This window comes from Corvus moneduloides, chromosome 5 (genome assembly GCF_009650955.1).
Source record: "Corvus moneduloides isolate bCorMon1 chromosome 5, bCorMon1.pri, whole genome shotgun sequence".
NCBI lineage: Eukaryota > Metazoa > Chordata > Aves > Passeriformes > Corvidae > Corvus > Corvus moneduloides.
The window spans coordinates 20291711-20309396 of record NC_045480.1 but is presented as its reverse complement, the minus strand read 5'-3'; the positions used below and the strand labels follow the sequence as shown (position 1 = coordinate 20309396).

Here is a 17686-nt window from a genome sequence, read left to right as displayed (position 1 = left end):
AATGTTCCTCCCTGCCCTGCCCTTGCACCCCTCTTCCCCCTCTTTTTTAGGGCCATAAATCTCTTTTTTTATTTTGTGTGGTGCCTGACTTTTATTTTGTATACCTCTGCTTTTAGGATATGTCACTCATGTCTATTTATTTGCTATGAAACTCAATATTTAATACATTTATATCTTCTGTGTTTCCATATTTACTATTAACCATCAAAATAATTATATTTATTTATTTTAAAATTTTAATCTTGTCCAGGTTGCTGTGCATATTAGATATGCATGCACTAGTAAGAAATACATAATCAGTTTATAAATACATCCATTACTAAATATTCCCAAGAGAAACAAGAATCATTGAGAGATTTCTTTGTAGAAAAAGCTGTGTATTTTGTTTCCAGCAGAGAAAAAAGCAAACACATCCCATGGCTGCTAATTTAATCTTCGCTGCAGGTACTGAAAATCATCAACAGTTGCTTCAAAAAGGTTTTACATGCACCGAATTTTGTTTTCCAGTAGGCAAATAGAAAGTCTTGTCTCAGTAAAACCAGCTTCATTGCTGCTTAACACTAGGGTGGCCTTCTCAAATATGTCAGTAGAGAGATTTAGAAATGTCCTGTGGTCCATTAAGCAGGTGTTAGATACAGAGATGGATTGCTATCCTGCAGGGCTGCAAAGTCGCTAACATCTTTGTACTGATCAGTCATTTAGCACAGATAGCTATCATCAGGCTCTCTCAAATGAAAGTTATTTCAGGGGAGCAATAGAAAAGAAAGCTATCTTTAGTAGAAGTGATTTTGCTTATGTAATAATTAAGTACAAGATTTACATGAATATGGATTGTCTCAAGCATTCTAAAAAATGGGGGGGTTTGGGTTGCCAGCCTCTATAACGGTCTTTGGAAGATGGGTAGTATGCTTACCATCTTCTAAAATAAGGACCCATGTCACAGTTAAAATAAGAAATAATAATTTGTCCAAGTCAAGACACTCAAAGACACACTTATGTCCTGTTGGTTTTACCTCATTAAAGGCATGTTTAAATCTAAATATGCAATTTAACCCTTATCAATATATTGGATTTGAAGTGAAGTTCTATGGTATATCAAAATAAAGCAAAATAGGCATTTGTCATTAAAAAAATATAATTTGCTGTGGAAGCCTCAGATAGCAATTTAAAGTCTTAAAAAAAAGAATAGTGATGATTCACATACAGAAGATACCATGTCCTTGAAATAGCATCCTAACTTTTGGCAACTAGAGGTTTAGCAGTTTTCAGAGCTGAATATTTCCTTTAAGACCTTCTTATTTCATAGGTCTTGATGGAACTGTCTTACTCAAATGTGTTTAATTGACCTTAAAGATACTTATACTGGAGGCCCCCACTGTATTCTAAACTCTGTGATGGAATTTTCTAGCAGATGAAGAAGTATTTCTTATTGTTTCATTTCAACTGTTTTATTACTACATTAATTTCTGCCTCCTTCTTGAGTTAAGATGTGTAACAGGTGGGCTTTTGTTATTCAGCCTTTTTATATCACTCATGACACTTATTGACCTTTATTACTGCATATTTTGACTATAAATGTTCCTGATAGTCTTGCATGACCTATTTACTATACCCTAATATGTCATTATTTCCCTTTTTTCATTCCCATTTCAGGGAATCTCAGAAATTGATTTCCACTTCAGTGATAATTTTGTCAATGTGTTCTGTATCTTTTTGGTTCATTTGGAAACAGGGAGACTAGACTTGATCATAATATTGAAGATCCAGGTGCATCAAAGATTAACATAATGATATAATTATATTGGGTTTTGCTTCCTAACATTCTAGTACCACTTCCAGCTGTCACTGACAATTTCAGAACACGTTCTAAAGTCTTTCTAAGGTTTGTTTCCTGACTTTTAATGACTAAGACTTATCGTTATGCATGCATAATTAGGACTGCTTTTCTAAATACTCTTTATGTTGTTTTTATTAATACTGAATTTCCCTTGTTATTTCATTATCCAATTATAGTTTAAAGCCACCATTAAACTGATTAACTTGAATAATTTCATAGGAGCATTGAATTTTGTCAATTATTTTCCCATTTCTTTTGTGAGATCATAATACCTTTACATTAGGGTCCATAGTTCAGATGTATGCTGTCAGTCTTCTTCCCTTAAAAAATTAATTACTTATTTCTATCTTTGTTTCTTACCTTCAAAATATATTAACCATGAAGAGATCGTGCTTCTTCTCATCTGTTTCTATCAAAGTCCGGTGAAGGTCAGTGTCCAAACTTCTTTTTTAAATTAATGAGTGCAACTGCAGCATTATTGTCTTCATCTGAATGCTTTTTGACAATTTAAAATAATTTGAGTTTATGATGCATTATTTCCTTTATTTCCTATATCAACACTAATTCAGTATACAGTATATGTCTATGCACCTATATTAGTACTTTAGTTCAGATCAGGACATACTTTTCAGGTCCATCGCCTGATTATCCCTAATTAGAATCACAGAATTTTTAAGATTGGAAGGGACCTGAGTAGGCTGTTGATCCAACTTCCTGCTGAAAACAGGTTTATCTTCAATATTGGACTGGGTTTCTCAGCACTTGTTTCGGTCAGATCTTGAAAACTTTCAAAGATGAAGACTTCATCATGTCTTTGGACGATCTCTTCCAGTTTTTAATGATGGAAAAGTTTTCCATACCAGATAGAGCCTCTCCTGTCTCAACTAATGCCTATTGCTTCTAATTCTCCTGTCATGCACTACTGTGGAAATTCTGAATCCATATTCTTAATGTACTCTGCATAGGTATTGGGAGATCCTTTGATTGCTTTCTCTTCACATGAAGATCTGGACATTTGATTGGAGAAGTTATTAGACTGATGGTTCATCCCTAGCTGATCCATACTGACTGTTTCCAAGAACCTTTTCTCTTTCATGAGTCAGTAAAAAACATTTAAAATAATTTTACCCTAAAATACGTAATTTAGCTGCTGAAACATAGTTTATGTTTTATAGTTCAGTCAACTCTGATGAATATAAAGGAAGTTGAAACAAAGTCTGGACTGTCCCCCTAAATAATTGAAATAGATTTTTAGGGAAAACACAGACTTATTTTTTGCCACCTTTAAAACTCAATCCTTCAAAGATCTTTGCAAAATGTCCTGTATTGTTTACAGAACCACACATTTTAGGAAAAAATATTCTGTATTTATAAAAGGTGGATTAAAGAATTTTTCAAACCTTTACTACGGCTTTATGGTCTTATTAAGAACCTGTATTCAGCTGAAATGTCAGAAAACAAGTAATTTTTATTATTATTGGAAAAAACTGACATCATATGATGCCAAATGATAAGAGTAATGGCAGAGAAGACATGCTTTCTTCAAATACTGAAATATCACATTGGTAAGAATATATTCTAGTCCTACTGCAGGCTGAATTTTAATGGATAACCATGATATGCTGAGAGGTGTAAATATTTGTTCCTTATTTAATGCATTATTTCTATGTCCATCTGTTGTAAATGGCATTTTATGGGAATGAGTTCTTGAAAGAGGCAGTTTTACTGCTTATAGTGTGATGCAAACAGTATCACATTACATTCCAAATAGAACTGAGTTAAAAGACATAAATATATGTTTGCATTTGTGCACAGCTGTCCAGTTACATATACTGTTACAGAAACTCTTCAACATACTTATAATATGAATGATTATTAGGTCATTTGTGTGCATACCATTTTAAAAAAGTTTTGACCTCATCTGATACTAAAACATTAATTTATTAAGAATTATTTTGTATTGACCAATATTCTTTTATTTAAGCAGTTCCCTTGAAAATAATTAATTAATTAACCAGATTGCTTTTTTGTTCCTCTCAGCTTTACATAGAGCATTTAGTCTCAACCCTTACGCAGCAAAACACACATTATTTCATAATTGTACAGAGTACATGTCTACTCATCTCCATTAAGCAGAGCACTGTCATTCACAACCTATTCACCACAGCCATTAATCATGTATATGCAGACAGTGAATTAGTACAAGACTTTTGCAGATTTGCTCTTAAAATAGATTTTTGTCTTTACTTTGACAGTAGAGAACGTGAAGTTCCTACAATTTTCGTATTTGTGGACACTCTTTCTAGTATCTGCTTCCTCATTTCTTGAAATGAGGCATCCTCACAGTCTGTTTATTTTTGTCTCTCAAATTTCCTTCTGTTGTCTTTCAGTGGAACCAAATGTTATTGGAGAGAAATAAAGAATTTTTAGGTTCCCTAAAGACAAAAAAGTAAATTGGTGAGAGGAGCAAGCTTGAACTAAAACCATTCAGGTTTTTCTTAGTCAGGTGGGGATAAAACCTTTATTTAGTAAGGAACAGAGCGTTTTGTTTATTGTGTCATTTGAATTTTTAAAATTGCTTCAAGAATATTAGATTTACATTAAAATTTATTTACCATTCTAAAGTAGGGTTTTTTTAAAAGTGTTTTAAGAAAATATTTAGTATTTTCCAAGTAAAATATTTTAATTACATGACGTTCTTCATTTACCGATATTTGCCAAATATTTTTTTTCAGGTAAAGTGATGCATCATGTTTGATTGTAATTCACAAAAATAATTAAAAAAACCAAACCCCGGTGAATCTCCAGGTTCCAGTGAATATACTGTCCTTTTGGCTTTGCTTCTGAGGCTTATTGCTCAAGAGAGCAGAAGTTTTAAATAGACTATTTATTTAAGAAACAATTTCTGACTCTTTACCATATCAGACTACCCTGAAATTGTAATGACACTGCTACTAGCAAAAATAGTTTGTCTCTGATTTTTTCCAAAGGTGAGAAATTAATTACAGTCCCCTACAATGAGGCAAAAGAAGAACTGTAGGAAGAAAGGTTTCTGAGGCTGTGCTCAATGGTAACAACATTTGTGTGCAAGCCTACACCAGTGGACTCCAAGACAGATCCACAGCTGGCCAAGACCAAGCCCATCAGTCACAGTGGTAGTGTCTCTGTAGTAACAAATTTAAGAAAGGGAAAAGTTACTGTGCGGGAGCAGGAGCAGCCAGGAAAGAGAGGAGTGGGAATATGTAAGACCAACTCTGTGAACACCAAGGCCAGTGCAGAAGGAGGGGAAGAAGATGCTCCATGTGCTAAAACAGATTCCTCAGCAGCAGTGGTGAAGACCGTGGTGAGGCAGGCTGTCCCCTTGAAGCCTATGGAGTTCCATAGAGGAGTAGAGATCCACCTACAGACCATGGAGGACCCCATGTCAGAGAAGATAGATGCCTGAAGTAGCCTGTGACCCTTGGGAAGTCTGCACTGGAGCAGATTTCTGGCAGAACCTGTGGCCCTTGTGGAGAGAAGAGCCCACGCTGGAGCAGGTTTGATGGCAGTGCATGTGACCCCACAGGGAACCCACGCCAGAGCGGCCTGTTCCTGAAGGACTGCACCCCCTGGAAGGGACTCAGGCTGAAGCAGTTCATGAAGAACTGCAGCGCATGGGAAGGACTCATGTTGGAGAAGTTAATGGAGGACTCTCCCCTGTGGGAGAGACCCTATGATGGAGCAGGGAAAGAGTGTGAGTAGTCCTCCCCATGAGGAGGAAGGAGAGTCAGGGACAGCATGTGATTGACTGCAGCCCCCATTCCCTGTTCCCCTGCACTGCTGGAGGGGGGAGGTAGAGACTGAAGTTAAGCCTGGGAAAAAGCAGGGGTGAAGGTGTTTTATTTCTCATTATTTTACTATGATTTAATTAGTAATACATTCAGTTAATTTCCCTAAGCTGCATCTGTTTTGCCTATGATGGTAAATGGTGGGCAATCACCCCTTGTCCTTATCTGGACCCATGAGCTTTACATTATATTTTTTCTCCCCTGTCCTGTTGAGGAGGGGAGTCACAGAGCAGCTTTGGTGGCCACCTGGCACCCAGCCACGGTCAGCCCACCACAGAAGCACAGAAAGACTGACAGCATGGAAGTGATTCACAGTTTGCAGTTGGACTCCATGATCTTAAAGATATTTTCCAACCTACATGATTCTGTGATACTATGGTCCAAAACTGACAGAGAACAGGTTGAAGTCAGACATTGACAAAAAGAGGTGAGCGACCTTGAATTGCCATTGCTTTTCTTTTGTTCAGTACTTTGTATACTGCATATAGAGAAACTGACATCATCAGAAATTTCTGTACATAGGTGTAACAACTTGAAGTGATTTTTAAACATTCAAAGAAAAAATGTATGGCTTCTTTTTTATTGAGATATGGCTAACACTGACTGGAATAGAACTGGCTTTTCCCCACACATTATTGTATTCTTTTTCAAATTTTATTATCCAGTGTATTAGTATAAATTGGATTCAATAATTATGTTTTATTGAAGAAAAAATCAGTATATATTTACTATTATCAGTATGTATTTACTAATATATATTTACTGAAATTCATTTATTGTCAAATAAAATAAATGTGCTTGAACAAAGCTTATCAAATAAGCTGAAACACAGAGGGAATTTTAATTCAATTTCAAAATAAACTTATTAATTCCCATGGATATGTTTGATGTTTTTTCAGAAGACAACCAGGAGTGTAACAGTAGAGAGAAGTCACTTGAGTTAAACTGGAAGATAAATGTGTCATATACTCTTTAGACATGTCAGAGTCCAGTGTTCTCAGGGTGTGTTGACAAGTGTTTTCCTTTTGACCATGTTAGCCTCCTAAATTAATAGAATGTGGTAGGTTCCTTGTTTTGTTTTGTTTTTTAATGGAGTTATCTTCAAGCAAGTTACCTTTCACCTTCAGCTGAAAATCATGGGATGAACATTTCAAGCTGCTAAGAATATTTAAAAGTACTAAGACAACACATATAAATGACAAAAAATTATAGAGATCCAAACAACCAGCCATTTCATATAAGGAGGACGTTGTCATGATAAAGTGATATTACCATCTTGGGATATTGGGCTATAAGTAAGAACAGGCTTGTCCTAATTGAAGAATAATGCTATTTTGTTTGCATAATGTTTATCGTAAAGGAATAAGAAGCAGTAATAGTATTGAAAGCTATAGAATGAGCTGAAAACTAAAAGAGCCCACTCTAAATGGAAAATAATTAATTTTAAAAGAACTTTACTGAAAAAAAATTAAGACTATTTAATAGAATCAAAATAATATAATAGAAATAGTGTTTGAAATCAATATATAAATATTAAATTTATAAAATCCAAGAAAAATATCTTCATTACCAAAGAATTACTGATTTAAATTAATAAAAGTTCTCAGGTGGCTGGTATGCTGGGATTCATCTTTCCCAATTGGTTATGTTGTAATGAAATGAACATTCATTGCTAATGCAGGTAGAAACTTCATAAACACACAAAAGAAACAAAACTCCAGCATAGAGTTTATTTTTATTGTGTAACCATTAAAATCAAGCCCTGTGGGATATGAAGATATTTGCTTCCTTGTGTTGACTTTAGGCAGACATGGGTTAACCTCTAGCATAACCTTTATAATCTGTGGTTATTTAAAACAGCATGTTCTGTTGCTGTTGTAAATTGGCCAGGGAAAAACTGAGGTTTTCTAGTCTTTGGCATGATTTCATTTCACAGAATCATAGAATTGCTTGGGCTGGAAGGGACTTTAAAGATTATCAAGTGCCAAACCCCTGGATGAACAGGGACACCTGTCACTACACCAGGTTGCTCCAAGCCCTATCCAACCTGGCCTTGCATATCCAGGAATGAGGCATCCACAGCTTATCGAGGCAGCCTGTTCCAGCCTGTCAGTAAAATAATTCCTTCCTAATATCTCATCTACATTTGCTCTCTTTCAATTTAAAGCCATCACCCCTTGTCTTGCCCTTACATGCTCCTTAAGAGGTCCCTCTCCAGTTTTATTTTGGGCCCCCTCTAGGTACTGGAAGGTTGAAATAAGATGACCCTGGAGCCTTCTCTTCTCCAGGCAGAACAGCCCCAACTCTGTCTGTCTGTCTTCACAGGGGAGGTGCTCCAGCCATCTGATCTGCATGGCCCTCTGGACTTGCTTCAGTAGGCCTCTGTCCTTTTCATGTTGGGGACCCCAGAGATGGATGCAGTATTTAAGGTGGGGTCTCACAAGAACAGAGGGGGAGAATCACCTCCCTCAACCTTCTGGTCACACTGCTTTTGATGCAGACGAGGACACGTTGTTTTTCTGAGATGCACGCACACATTCCTGGGTCATGTTGAGCTTCTCATGAACCAGCACCCCCAAGCCCTTCTCCTCTCATCTACTCTCAATCTGTCCTCTACCCAGCCTGAATTTGTGCTTGGGATTGCCCTGACCTGTGTGCAGGATCTTGCGCTTAGCCTTTGATTCTTCTTCGTTTGAAATCTTTTATGGTTTAATTTAAATTAGAAACCTTCTTTTATACAGTTACACAAAATGTCTAGAAAATCCGTAAGTATTAATACATGCTCTATAACATTCTCTCTATATATGTTTTCATAATTTTTTGCATTTGAAGGAGTCTGTATTTCTACAGTATTTAGGATATGTAAGAAAATTTGGAGTTCCTTGATCCTAGTAAAGGTTTTTTGAACCCATTCTTGAAAGAACTGTTGGATGACAGTGAGGACTACCACTGCAATTCTATGATTTCTGTTAAAGAGTTGCTTAAGACTACCTGTCTCATGGTCACGAAAAAGGCCTCAATGATTTATATAGTACTGATAATGAGTTGTACAAGTGCCTGGGTTAACTGTGGAAGAAAAACATTTGATACTTTAACTTTTCTTTGATTTAGCTAAACTGCACATTTTGCTGGAATGGATAGAATGGATAGAAAGGGAGTAATGGTAGGTGCCTCTGAGGTGCTAGTCAAAGGTGAATAAAAAGTGTGACAATCCTGATGTGGAAAAGATAGTCTAGTATCTGAAAACGTGGAAAAGGGAGGTCCCTGAAATTTCCAACTTCAGGAAACATTCTGCGTGAAGCACAGTTAGGATATAGGCAGTTCTTATTACTGGAAAATAAGCCACTTTTACATCAACACATTATTTTTATATAATGCATCTCTAATTAGCAGACAGGAACTGTATTTTGCCTATTGGTATTCTGTAACCAGCAGTAGAAATTTCAAAGAGTCTTGTCTTTATACTACATAAGAAATATATATTGAAACAGATGCAGTTTATAAATCTGCAGGTTAGGATTTATGATTAAATTGCTGTGCCTGCAAAAAAAAACCCCCCACATTTCTTGGGAGTGCTAATTTAAGAAAGATGACCAAAGATAACTATGGTCATTCTTGTATGTTTAAACTTGAGCCATTTAATCAGGTTTTCTGTATTAAAAGAGGACCACAGAATAGAAAAAAAGAGACACATGCAATCTAGACGTATCTAGAAATCCCTAAAGGTTAAAACCTAAGGCATCATTACCTGTCAAAATGAAAAAGACCCTGCAGGATAAGACAGAACACAGCAAATTCAGGCTGTAGCTCACTCATAGGAATACACAGAACCTAAAGAGAAAACAGTGAGAGGCAAGTCAGGAATTTCCAAGTAGTATTTCTACTCCTTGCAATGTCTTCAATAGTATTTTCTGTTCAACTGCTAATTGTGAACACTAGTTATATGTTCATAATATATTTTTGAAGAGAACAAATGCCATCAATCCTGCTGGGGCTCAGTTATCACAAGAGACACAGATTCTAAAACTCATTTTGAAAATTCAGGTCTCCTAGTACATCTCATTTAGTTATTCCTATTTAAAAGATGCAATCTTAAGTCCATCTCATGTTTGCAAAATTATGCACATGGAAAGTTTCAAGTTCAGTAAATAGTAGAAGTGGGAACTAAGACTCCAGCAAGAAATCTCAATCCTATTTTCTATGTATTGTCACTGTTATAATCTCATCATTGTACATCACCTTCTTTGGGCCACAAGAAGTTATTGGAATTTTAGATTAATTTCTGTACTGTTGCAGATGACTCTTGCTGATTTTTGATTTTTTTTTTTTGAAAACTTATGGAAAATACAGAAAATTATTCCCAAAACTATAATTGAGTATGTCTATATAGTTTCTGTTCTGACAGTGATGGTGTGATGTTAGAAAAGGTTCAAAGGGTCCATTTGAAGTAATCCTAAAACAATAGCAGGCTGCGGCTTTTTGCAGAGTTGTATATTAATGGCTCTGTTGTCAAATTCAAAGCGGCCACTGAGCTGTAGCTGCTGTAACACTGCACAGAAATACAGGGATACACAAGTTAGTTACATTGCATTTTAAAAGCTGACAGATTGCTTTACAAAATATTGACTGCCCAAGACCGTAAGCTTTGATAGCTGCATGATATCTCTTACCTTAATAATGTGTCTTAAACACACAACCACTCTCATTTAATTTGGTGATTTTAATTTAAATTTTATGCAATTAAACATAAACAGATGCTTGTCACTATCAAATTCAAAATCCAAAAATAGTTGCACTTCATGTTTTAAAATATAAAAATAGCATAAACAATTGTCATCCCCTAAAAATAAATCTCTTGGGACACTACAGAGTTCAGTAATATTTCCTTATTTTTTATGTAAAATAAGTGAAGTCAATAAAAATTTTTCACTATTTCACTGGGAGGATGATCATGCCTGGGGTGAAACAATGTATTAAGTGCTTTATTATGAGTAAAGGAGAATGCAAAAATTTTCTTTCCAGTATGTAATGCTGTCAAAGTACTTTCAAGTATCATGGCAAAAATTCCTTTTCTCTTCACAGTCTCAGTGTATAATGAACGAGCTGTTAGACTATGGAAATAGAGTGTCACTTCCTTAAGTCCTGTGCAATTATACCACGTTCTGAAAGACTGGCTTGCTTAAGCTCACGGAACCCTTACGTGGGAATGTCATTTATGACTTTAGACTAACCCAAGCCACTTATTTAAGCATTTAGGAAGGTCAGGGTATGTAGATCTCATACAAAAACACTAAAGAACCTATTTTCCAGAACTACTTCAACTTGAACAGTCTAAAATGAATTGTTGCCTCCAATATGAACTACTTGCCTAAATTTGGATGCCTACATATTTTCAGAAACACATCTAAACTTAGGCAAAATTATCTGATGTTGTGGTATCCATGGAGAATATCTTACATTGAAAGAATTGAATTGTATTATACTTGTTTTAGTCTGTGAAAATCTTTCAGCAACTCCAAATATTTTTGTTCCATCAAAAGAAGTGCAAAACATAAAATTCTGGTTAAAATATTTTCCCAAAAGCAAGGAAGCTTATTTCACAGTATTCAAGTATATAATTTCTTCTTTTTCCCCTGTGGAGGAATATCCCTGTAATCAGGCTACAGATACATTCTTTTTCCCCCAGTCTGAAGGCAAATCATTTAAAAAACTAAGTTTAGAGGTGTTTCTATACCAGAAGTCACCTGAACTAGGGCTTCACCTTGTCAACATCAACGCAGTCTTTAAGCCACTCAGTTCTCTCCTGAAAGGAGGACCAAAGAACATGGTGATGCTATTTTAACAAGGAGTTGGAAAAGCAGCCTCCTTATTTTTTACTCCAAAGTAACAATTTGTGCTAAATGAGTGGATAACTAAATTTAGTCATTTTCACCAAGACCACTTCTACTTTGCTGTATGGTACTATAAAAGTGAAACATAATGGAATTTTATTAGGGATACAATGAACAGAAAGGTAAATCTCTATTTTTCCTTTATAAAGTGTGGGATTGTTGTAGTCAGGTATGCAAAATTATAGGTTCAGATAAAACAAATTTACAGGTTACAGGGGATGAAAAAGGGAGCACAGCATTTATATATCTGCTTCCAGATCTTTCAGAGCACTTTGCAAATTCACTGACTAAAACTCCTAAATTATATATGCAAGAGAGGTGGAACGCTGCTTGCGTTCACAAAAGAGTGTTGTAATTATCATTCTAGGGCATTCATGATTCTTCACTTGAATGGTCCAAAATTAAGAACACATTTTTCTCCTGCCAGTTCTAGAGCCCAATTTTTTTTAACATTACGGAACCAACAGGCAGGGAGAAATCAAACACATTACACACTCCAAATAGACTGCAACATATCAAAACTATACAGATTTTGTAAAGCAAATCACAACATAAAATACATTTGCATAGAATGTGTGTATCACCATAGACGTAGTTGAAAACTCTGTCCTGTATTTCACTGTCTTCATTTATCATGCAATGATTAACAGAATAAAGAATAAATGACTGTTAAGAGAAAACCATCACAACTTATATGTGTTTCAATAGTGTCAATATCAGAGTCCTCCTCTTCAATAAACTCTTGTTTCTGAGAAATAAGTGGAAATTCTAGAAACAGTGGGATGAATCCAAGCATGAAACTTTTCTATTGAAGTCCATTACACTACCTAGTAGATTCCTTTGGGAAACTGTAAGAACCTGTGTTTGGGATTTTTTTCTAAATTAAAATGGCTAAAACAGCTAAAACAGTTGAAGCACACCTTTTGTAGCAGCTATAGTAGACCACATGATGAATAAACCGTTGTTTATTGAGTTTTTGGGACTCTTAACTTCAACTTCTATTATTATAGAATAATTTTCCTTCTGGTCATTAAAACCAATGTTCAAGTATGAATAAAGTTTGATTAACTTATATCTAAATTGATTATTTATATGTACGCTTTTAAGGCAGAAAAGGTGGGGAAAATCTGGGGAAAAAATATCAAAGAGTAAGAAGAAACGTACTGACTATTTATACAACAAATAGTTGTGTTTTACTATGCTCTTTTTATAAATATATGATAAACCATCCTGCTAAATCTTACAAGTATTTTTATTAGACATTTCTAGCCCAGAAGGACTTTTTTCTGACCCCAAGTCCTATTTTAGAGAAAAGCGGCGGATCACGTGCTGGACCGATCAAGACAGTTTGTACACACATAAGCTTTCATCCTGATTTCTGCCATCTAGAAGACGATCTTTCTAAAATTTAAATTTTCCATTATTTTGAAAATGAAAGTGTTCTTCTTTACCACAGAACACTTACTGTTGAGGACCTGAGTTGAGGACCTCTCATTTCTGAAGTACAACTTTCAGAATAAGGGATCCCTAAGTCAGCTTTGGCTTTTGTTGCTCAGTTCCCTCATTGTGTCTGATCAAAGTAGCTGACTTAAACTTCTGTTTCTCTGTGAGCAGATCATTCTTTTTCCAGTCTTTGAAGTCACCTTGACTGCTAACTTTAAAGTTAGAAATAGTGTAATTTTCCTGGTGTCCAGAACACTTTTCTTTGAAAGCCTTGGAAAATAACAGGATTGTGCAACTGTAGAGCAGATACTTATAAATGAAGTGTGGTTAGTTTTGCTAAATTATTTAGACCAGCTGGAGGTGGTTTTGAAGCAAAAATACAATTACTAACTGACTTGTGTTTGGCATTCCCTTCAGTCTCTACACAAATATGGTGTACACTGGTGTTTGAGAACCCAGTAAATTCTCATCTATTGTAAATCTTGATTCTCAGTATGCCCATGTCAGCCTCAAGAAGCTGACAGCTTCTGCCTCACTGTAGGGTTCGCCTCTTAATAGGCTGCTGTCTTTTGATCTTACTTCTTTTGACCAGAGCATAAAATCCTCATTGCCAAGAACTGAAGAGTAGTCTTCCCAGCTTTAAATTTCTCTACTGTTCTTGAATGGATTTTTCCTCACCAGACTTTTTCTCACCAAGACTTTTCTCTCTCCTCTTTTCTCCTAAGCTTCTCTATAATTAGGAAAAAACCTCTATTGCTGTACACTCAGGAAAGGCAATGCCTCACATATAATTTTTAGATGTGTGTTACTTAATACAAAATGAACATATCTATCCTACACAAAAATTTGAAGAATAAAATTTATTACCTAACAAAGACCTCTAAAACAGTCTAGCCTGACAAATTCAACATATTCCACAAAGTATTTATTTTCCCTATTATAAATGGCATTTCAATCAAATTAAGTATTCCTTGAAAATATGATCATAGTCTATAATGATCCATTTATATTCTCGTATTTTCTTACAGAAGTTTTCATTTTAGAATTTGTAGAAGCTTTTTATTTAAAATATTTAAATTCCACAATATCAATCTAAGTGCACAATAATATTATAATCATCTTGTAAATAAAGTTGTAATAAATTTATTACCAAATAAATTAGCAACTTTCTCTTTTAAGTAGATAAAAGAAATTGGAATTGCAATTATGACATTTTCTAAAACGTGAAGAATTTGATACACGCATAGGGTTAGCCTTCAGTACTGTCAGAAATCAAGAGAGACAAGTAGTAACCAATTTTGCATTCCCTGAAAAACATTTGCACCAAAGTACAGTGGCACGGGCAATCTAGCATTTCAGTAGCTCTAAAAGCAGCCAATAGTAGCTGCAAAGCTGATACCACCAGCAGAAGCAAAGAGAGAGAAATATAGCTTTCAGCTTGCCTAATTCCTGCAATTAGAAGCTTTCAAACAGAAACAGAAACAGAAACACAGAGATGTTCGCAGAAGGATTGCAAAGCCAAAGAGGGCAGGCCCCCTCTTGTGCCCTTCTTTTATTTGGAGAAGGGGAAAGGGGAGGACTGGGGGCGGACCTGGGGTGACCGGCCAATCAGACACTGCTGAAGAGTTTGAGTTACATTTGGTTTTGCCCCTGCTTGGAACAGAGGAGTTCAGAGCACATGGCAGAGGCAAATCCTGGTTTATTTTGGAGAGGGGGAAGGTAAGCTCGGAACAGGCAGCAGTAAGATGCGACTTACAGTTTGCCCAAATACCTATGTATCTGCAGTAGTTGAAACAATTTCTGAAATTATCCAGGTTTTCTTCTGAAATATGAATAATATATCTGAGAAACAACTTTTTACATATAATTTCCCCAAACCTAATCTTATTTAAGTGTAGTTATTCCACCATTGAAAAATAAAAAAAATATGAAACAGGAAACGAAAGACTTGTTCCACTCTCCTCTTTGAATAAAACCCTATCCAGAGTTACCATTTTTATAAAATTGAGTGTGGAGAATACTGCAACACAATGTTACCACCCTTAAAAATTTTCCATAATGACTAAGCACTAAATGCAGGCAGCCATACAGATTCACCTGATATTTTTGTACAGGGAGAATATCAATCCAAAATTAAATTGTTTATCGTAACAGAAATATCTGGATTCAGCTGTTGTTAGGTGAATTTTAATACAATGTATTCTGGAAGGCATACATAATTTTCATTGTCAGTAGTTTGTATTTATTTTTTTATTTGAGGTGGTATGCTATAGCAGATGCCCAGTGCACGAGGCAGACACCCAGGAGGATGGCTGTACCTAGGTGGGTTATTGGCGCAGGACTGCATTTGTAAATGTGCTGCAGCACATTGTTCTCAGTCATAGTCAGGTAAAGTGCCTTAATGTCACCTTTACTATGAATGCAAGATGAGAAATTATGTCTCCTCTGACACAAAGTTTGAGGAGTGAGAAAAGTTGGTAAGCAATCCAAGATAAGGCAGACTGATACAAAAGCAGTCTGTCAACATCTTGTTAATAACCTATACAAGAAAAGATACTTTATTCTAGATTATCACTTCATATCATGATGGCTTTTGATGTTAAACTTTGAGCTTAAAAATCGTAAAAATATATGGGGTTTTTTTCAGGAACACCTCCAGGAGTACATTTTAATCTCTTAAGGAGGGGAAAATTTTGGAGGGAGGTGTGGCAGGGCAAATCACCCCTCTCCCCACCACAGGTGGCCGGTGCAGATACAAGAGATAACCCAGGCAGGCAAGGCCCAGCAGGTATCTCCTGGCACCGAAGTTCTGCCACCTTAACAGATGTGGGAAGAGGTAAAAAACATAGGTAACCAAAAGGCCTGTTTTACACTACAAAAGTACTACAGTTTATCACAGAGGCAGAAGTCTCCTACACACACCCTGGGAACATGTGAGACGATTTCTTCCCAAAGCTTGGATATAACTTCAAGGTTACTTTTTGGGAAATTGAGGGAAAGGATTTCGATGTATGCCCCTTCAACAATTTGGTGGTAAGAAACATTGGATCCTAAGTTGTACTATTTCTTAGCTAGCTGAAAAATTAATGGTACCTTTAATCCTGCAGATATAATACTAGTATTCCATTTTGTCTTATTCCTGTGTAGTAATAGTCTGTTTTAGGTCTTATGTCTGTTAGTTTTGTGTCTATTAATAAAAAATTCATTCTATAATAGACTGAATCAGCCATTATTAAAAAACTTGCAAATGAGAGTGGGTCTTGGGGTGCTGGCCACCTCAATAACGCGACTGCCTGCTGCCAGAGGCCTGGGCAAAAGGCAGGGACTTATCTAAACCCCACATCATCCATTCATAAACAGGAGGGGAAGCAGATGGTCCAGGCATCAGATCATTTTATCATCCAGCCAAGGTCAATCCATTATGGTTCTTTTTGGTGAACAGTGTAGGGCCTGAGGAATTCAAGACAAGGAGAGGTAATGGGCAAAATAGGGACTGAATAGAGCTAGAGAATGAAGAGTGAAATGATCATGGAAATTTCAGTTGTCATATTGTAGTGATGGGACAAGGCGTGGAATGAGCGTCAATTGTCTGCTTTCACTCAGTGTTGTGATTATGCTATTTTGATTTTGGTGTGGGGAATCCTTTTTTTTTTAAGTGAGTGAAGTTTGTGAAATTTGAGAAGATTGTGTGATGAATGTGTATCTTAATGATAATTCTTAAATATGTAATTCACAGAGGTGAGTGTGAAATTTATTGGGTCTCCATGGCAGGGTTTTGGATGTGGGGTGCTGCAGGGGTGGCTTACCTGAGAAGCTGCCAGGAGCTTCCCCCATGTCCTACAGACCAAACACCAGCCAGCTCCAGGATGGACCTGCTGCTGGCCAAGGTGAAGACCATCAGTGGAGATAGTAGTGCCTCTGGGATAACATAGTTAAGCAGGGGAAAAAATCTCCTGCACAAATGTAACCTGGAGAGAAAAGTGACAATATGTGAGAAACAAATTTGCAGACACAAAGGAGTTAAGATGAGTGGGATGGTTCAGGTTTCAGAGGTTCCCGTGCAGCCTGTGATGAAGATTATGGGGAGGCAGATGTCCCCTTGTAGCTCATGGAAGTCTGCAGTGGAGCAGATATCCACCAGCAATTTGTGGAGGACCCCATACTGGAGCAGATGGATGCCCAAAAGAGCCTGTGACTCCATGGGAAGGCCACGCTGGAGCAGGCTCCTGGGAGTAGCTGTGGCTCTGCGGAGAGTGAAGCCCTTGCTGGAGCAGGTTTGATGACAGGACTTGTGACCGCATGGGGGACACACTGGAGCAGTTTATTCCTGAAAAACTGCACCCTTTGGAAATAACCCGTACTGGACCTAGGTTTGAAATACAATTCCAAAGTATTCTCCCAATACACAGACCCAAACTTAAATCCAGATATCATCAGACTGTCAAATATGTTTGGATTTTCTAGAAGGACCTTTCTAGTTCCATTCATTCTACATGGTCCTTTGCTTGTCTCTATAGGCGTAAATTAACTCTGAAATGCAACAGCTTAGATGAGGATAGAAATGATTACTGCTTTGATCCTGCAATGAGCTGACAGTGCATTGCAGACTGCTGTGAAACCTTCATTTTGAGGGGTATTAAGAAAATTCAGGTGCAGCTCCAGATTGGTTCATTGGCAGATTGCTAAAT

At 36.5% G+C, this 17686-nt stretch overlaps 1 long non-coding RNA gene across 1 annotated transcript; it reads left to right on the top strand.

Moving 5' to 3' along the window:
• Positions 1-841: 841 nt before the first annotated feature.
• On the top strand, positions 842-6543 carry LOC116444848. Its single transcript, XR_004240551.1, has 2 exons — positions 842-2265; positions 4573-6543. It is a non-coding gene; the product is annotated as an uncharacterized LOC116444848 (long non-coding RNA).
• Positions 6544-17686: the final 11143 nt, after the last annotated feature.